Genomic DNA, 6729 nt, shown 5'->3' with positions numbered 1-6729 from the left:
TGATTAGAATGGAAACAACATCTTGAATAATTTCGGCCAGCTCTGCCTATAAGAATGGGAGGGTGATGATGATAACAGTTTATTAAAAAGGTTCAGTTTGTGTTCTATGCTTCTTGTTAATTTGTCTTTTGTGTGGGTTCGATCCCACTGTCTCCATCAAGCAATGGGGATAGGTATATACAAAATATATATTTATTTTTAAAAATGAAACACTTTACACAGTTTAAATTTCAGAGCCACTTTTTAAAACAAAAGAGTAAAAGTTATGTATAGGGAGAGACGTAAAAGCAATTATATACAGTACGCACGTCTTATTATACTTATATGGCTGCTGTTCTATCTATGCCACAGTGACACACAATATACAAACATACATACATGCATATTCAATCATTCGTGTAATATAATAGTAACAACACAGTATTGAAACAGCATAACGGAGGAGTGGGGTACGCTGGTTTAGGTTTAACATGAGGTGAATGTGGCCTAGCTGGCTCCAAGTCGATACTACGTTTATATGGAAGGGACATAACTTGTTGGAGTAGAACCTCGATGGATGTGTAGGAGTAGCCTCCTATTATATGTAAATCTGCAGCCATAGTGATGTCAAAATTCACCCGTGCTCTTCCAATACAAATAGCACGTTTCTCATTTGGTTTGCTCGATTTGATATATTTGGCTTCTGTGTGATGTGGCAGCATGCTCACATTAGCGGCCACGAAGAAATAGTTACCAAACACTGGAGTTAATGTTTTGTGATGCATCTAAAACCAATCCAAAACGCAATATGTTTTTTGTTTACACCCCCGGTATAGGGGTGTGTATAGGATTCGGTCGATGTGTTTGTTTGTTTGTTTGTTTGTGTGTTTGTGTGTTTGTGTTCGCATATAGATCTCAAGAATGAACGGACAGATCGTCACCAAACTTGGTGAACAGGTTCTATACATTCCTGAGACGGTCCTTACAAAAATTGGGACCAGTCAAACACACGGTTAGGGAGTTATTGGTGGATTAAGATTCTACAAGGACTTATAGAGGGACATATTAATGGTCAAAGGGAAATAACCTTCTCAGTTGGTGGCAGTGAGAATGGTAAGGACGGGGGTGTTTTTCCTACCTCGGAGGAATTTCTTGTTTGTTTTTGTTTTATATCCGGATAGATATCAGCTCTCTTCGGTCGACGAAAGACGTGTACTAAATTAAAGATAACGCCGACAGAATGTTTTGATCTTAACTTAGTCCAACAATTATTGCCAACAAAAACAGTCATCCCCGTATTATTATATTCAAATTTTATATGCTGACAAGTTGCGTGAAGCAATATCAAAACAATATTCAATCTGTCGGTCTGAAATCAAATCATCAACACTGAAAACCAGTCAACTACAAAACTACGTGAAGTAAGGCTTGGCTAGCCCAAAACCGAAGACCAATACGGATTACGCTCGTCAGTCTGTGCGAAGCATGGGAACGCATTACCTAGTTTGTATTTGTTATTTCTGAGCACATTTTTGTTTAGAGTAAACATAATATCTCTTTAAATTATTTAACTTGCAGCCACAACCCGGCTTCGCCAGGGGTATAAGCAGAGCCCTTAGGAATTTGTTCCAAGAACCATTCCACCGGATTTTCTTGATTCAAAATCAAAGAACCACAAATAAAAGAAAACATGAAAGAAAAACTCCAAAACAAACCTTTGGGCGAAATAAGTTACCACCTTTGCTAATTCGTAAACTGATTGAAAACTTTAAGACATTAAAATCACTTATTGACCTCAAAAGCATTTGAAAACATGTGCTACCCACTCGGAGTGTCACGATAAATCCAATTCCTGCTAACATGTTTTTTCATGGTATGGGTTAATTTCCCTTTCTTGAGAAAGTTCGATATAATTGTGCAGCAGGTTTAACTTCAACACTTTACATACACCTTTGGAAAGAAAAGGTATGCTTGCATGGTAACAGTTACCTCCTTTTCTTGGATACTAAAGAAAGAATTACCCCCCTTTGATTATAGAACCTCTCTGTACCTTCTTTCTTGATTTTATTTTGTTCATTTATTCTTTTGATAAGGGCAATAGAAAGAATCGCAAACGTCATTGGCATAATGTGCTTGCTACATACGAACAGTGGGTGTTGTACTGGCTTTGCACTATATAGACTGTATTCAACAATGGCATCCGGAGAAAGGAAACAGTAAATCAAGAATCTAACACCTGTAGACGTCAGGACATTTAAAACAGTTAATAACCTCAGAAGCATTTGAAGACATGATATACCCACTTCATTTTGACATTTGTGAATGGTTACACTCACAAAAATTTACATGTTGGTCATGATAGCAGGAGTTATCTCCCTCAAGGTTCCAGAATATTCGACGGAATTCTTGCACTGAAGCTGCTCATACATTTACAAACAATTGTGATATATTTTGGAGATTTCGCATCAACATTATTTAACATTTTATTGCTAGAACAAAACCTTCAAATTTGGTTCATGGGTTATCTCCCCTTCTAGGTAATTGAGCAATTTGATATAACTTCATCACTTTACACCCTTTAAGAACGATATGGTATGCTTGCTTGGTAAGAGTCACATACCTTTCATGGATAAAAACGTCAGAGTTATCTTTTTTCGCTTCTAGAACATTCATATACTTTCCTGTCAGATTTATTTTTCGTCATGTAGCCTACTCTCTTTACGAGTCAGAACAATAGAAAATCTCTTATGTTACTGGCTTCATGTGCTTGCTACAGATGAATAGTAGGAACTGTACTGGCATTGCACTATATTGACTGTATTCACTAAATGGGAGGTTCATAATCCGAGTAAGGAACAAGTTAATCACGAAACTAAAACCCAAGTGCACATCTGTGGCTCCTAAGCAGCGTGCATGCACAATTAATTTCTTGTTCTCGCTTCTTGCCACCTTGGTTGTATGCAGAGACATACAGACACACAGACAGACAGACAGACAAACAGACACACACACACACACACGCACGCACGCACCGGCTCACGCACGCACGCACGCACGCACGCACGCACGCACACACACACATACACACACACACACACACACACACACACACACACACACACACACACACACACACACACATCTATTCTTATATGTAAGGTTTAGAAGATAATAATTAAGAAACACAGTGCAATCAATTGCGAAGTTTCGATTTTAATCACAACTCAGTTTGATGAAGAAACTTTCAAGCTTAAATGCAACCCCATAGTGCGGACTTACTCAAAGATTGCATGACCAAAATGTCATGAAGTACATTTAATCACATTTGAAGTTTCATGAAGTTTCTGGTCTATGTTAAAACATTTATTCAAAAATAACTAAATGTAAAAACCAACACACACACACACACACACACACACACACACACACGCACACACACACGCACATGCACACACACACACCATTATGTATTTCATTTAAACATGTCTTTTATTCATTGTTATCGTCGACTGTGAATGGTACAGCCATCAATCCTTTTTTATATTTAGTCAAGTTTTGACTAAATATTTTAACATCGAGGGGGAATCGAAACGAGGGTCGTGGTGTATGTGCGTGTGTGCGTGTGTGTGTGTGTGTGTGTGTCTGTGTGTGTGTGTGTAGAGCGATTCAGACTAAACTACTGGACCGATCTTTATGAAATTTGACATGAGAGTTCCTGGGTATGAAATCCCCGAACGTTTTTTTCATTTTTTTGATAAATGTCTTTGATGACGTCATATCCGGCTTTTCGTGAAAGTTGAGGCGGCACTGTCACGCCCTCATTTTTCAACCAAATTGGTTCAAATTTTGGTCAAGTAATCTTCGACGAAGCCCGGGGTTTGGTATTGCATTTCAGCGTGGTGGCTTAAAAATTAATTAATGACTTTGGTCATTAAAAATCGGAAAATTGTAAAAAAAAATAAAAATTTATAAAACGATCCAAATTTACGTTTATCTTATTCTCCATCATTTGCTGATTCCAAAAACATATAAATATGTTATATTCGGATTAAAAACAAGCTCTGAAAATTAAATATATAAAAATTATTATCAAAATTAAATTGTCCAAATCAATTTAAAAACACTTTCATCTTATTCCTTGTCGGTTCCTGATTCCAAAAACATATAGATATGATATGTTTGGATTAAAAACACGCTCAGAAAGTTAAAACAAAGAGAGGTACAGAAAAGCGTGCTATCCTTCTTAGCGCAACTACTACCCCGCTCTTCTTGTCAATTTCACTGCCTTTGCCATGAGCGGTGGCCTGACGATGCTACGAGTAAAATAGCATTGCGTTCAGTTTCATTCTGTGAGTTCGACAGCTACTTGACTAAATATTGTATTTTCGCCTTACGCGACTTGTTCTTTCTTTTAAAAGCTTTTTACAAGCCATTGGTTGCTGTATTTAATCCTCTATCACATATGTTCGCTCGAGATGTCACACGAATACGACATGTGCGAAAAATAGCTGTACACTGAACTTACAAGCACCTCGCAAGTTTGACATCCGTGTAGAGACTAAGTGCATGTGCACCAACTGCAGAACGTTGTTGCCATCTGCGTGCGCGCGACTCATACGACTGTGGCAACGTGAAGGCGGATATCTTGTTGTCCTTAGTGAGCTCTAGGCGGTTGTGTGTTGAGAATAGTCTGTTGCGTCGTGTTTTTGGTAACAGTTGTGTGTTACTTCAAAATGATGTGCGGAATTTATCTAAGTGTCATTTTTTTCTTCTTTCAGGCGAGAACAGGTAATGAATTTGACGGAAAGGGTGGATTTGTGAAGAAACGAGCACACTGTAACACGACAATTGGTATCTATTCAGCCAGCAGCAGCCATGTTTGAATATTCTGTATGTGTAAGGACAAGATAACAGCAACCGTGCTAGGCCGGTTGTGGTACTACCGTTAGATTGTTGTTTTAAATACTGTCATGTTTATCAATTCGCACAACACAGTGAATTATTTCACTGCTTCTTAACACAGAAGTTGCCACACTGACCAGCCACTGAGCTGTGCTTCAGTCTCGGTGTATTCTTCACTGACTTCGGCCATTTGACGCACAGAGCTAAATATAGATTCTACATGCATTCCGCTCGGTCGTCCAAAGGCGTGTAGTTTTGTTGTGTGCTTCGTGTTTTTCCCCCCGTTTTAACATCAGTATCCACTCGTCTTCTTTTTTTATGTCCACATCTCTTTTTCTTTGATCATAACTTGATCTTTAATATATGTACTATTGTACTATACATGTATATATTCACATGAATTAAGAATTAGAATTTAAAGAGTGACAAAAAATAGAACACAAGTAAATACCTGCAGAAAGTGCCATAACTTTTTTCTTTAAAAAACAAACAAAACAACAACAACAATAAATACGATAACACACCGTCCATTACTAGTACTCGTCTGTGGGTTCAGTTGCTTCTTACACAAACTCAAGTTACTTTTTTTACGATAGACCAATTCTTCACCGACGTGTAACTGAACACATAATCAGTGCATTCGTCTGCGCTAGAGTTCTATCTTTGTAACAGTAAGCATTTCAACGTTTCTTCCACCCCAAGTTTTTCTTTCTCTCCACACAACCCACTAAGTAGTGGCTTCTGTTGGCATGGGATACAACTCTCGTCTGACATTCCATCGTGGACGGCTGTGAGGGAAATGCTTTGAACAAAAGGTTCAACGTATTAGAAGTAATTGTGTATGGGGGAAAATGTGAAAAGTGGACAGGTTGTAATGACGTGGTTTCGGAAAATCATAATGTTCATTCCGAACCGGCAAAATAGCTTTTCTTTTATTCCAGTGTAACGCTGAGATAAGAGAATAGACGATGTTCGGAAACAACTCTGTAAGGATTTCCAAGTTTTGTGGGAGCCGTTGCGCACCGCTTTAGTGAACAGCGAGCAATAATATCCGGTTAAAATACCACGTACGTGGTCGACCAGTTAAAATCAGCAATCGCTGCGAATAACTGATTCCGATGTGTATGTTATGCAGCCGAGTGAAAGCTCGACATTCATCCCGTATAAGTCCATAGACCAGTGGGTAGGGCGGATGGTGGTGGAAAGAGCGAAGGGAGGGGGAATGTTGATAGTGTGCCCTAGGTGCGGAGAAGGTGATAAGAGATGTCAGCTGTGAGGGTGAACGGTGGTGGTTTAGAGTTGCGGAATGGGGGGGATGTTTATATGTGACCCTCCACCACGGAGTGAGTCGCATGTCGCCTTTGCATGATTTTCATATTTTTACGTTTTTCTAAAGAGTTTTTTATGCTCTATCCAGTGGTGAAAACCGTTTGAAAAAAGAGCAAAAACTGGTTGAGTTATAAGCCTGTGACTAAGGTGACCCTCACACTGTTCCTAGACACTCCCCGGACTTTAATTAGGCCTAGCGCAGAACCGCGCGAGGTGACATGCGACTCATTTCGTGGTGGACGGTCACATATTATAGGCGCATTAGAGAGGAGTGGATGTAGTGTCGCTCTGCCTTGCCTCAGAGACTGCTTGCCTTTTGATTTTTCCGGCCAGTGTCGGGGTGGAATCTTTTTGATTGAATAGCGCGGTACAGGCAGAAAGAATGTTACGAAAAACGAAAAACTTGTAATTTTCTTGACCTGTCTCGCTGCTATTTTTTTTCTTGACATAAGCGTAAAAACGTGATTTTCGTGTGAAATTCAAAATTGTTGACAACAGGCAAAGATTCATTTTCAATGC

This window comes from Littorina saxatilis, unplaced genomic scaffold (assembly GCF_037325665.1).
Source record: "Littorina saxatilis isolate snail1 unplaced genomic scaffold, US_GU_Lsax_2.0 scaffold_290, whole genome shotgun sequence".
NCBI classification, from domain to species: Eukaryota; Metazoa; Mollusca; class Gastropoda; order Littorinimorpha; family Littorinidae; genus Littorina; species Littorina saxatilis.
This window is presented reverse-complemented; position numbering follows the sequence as displayed.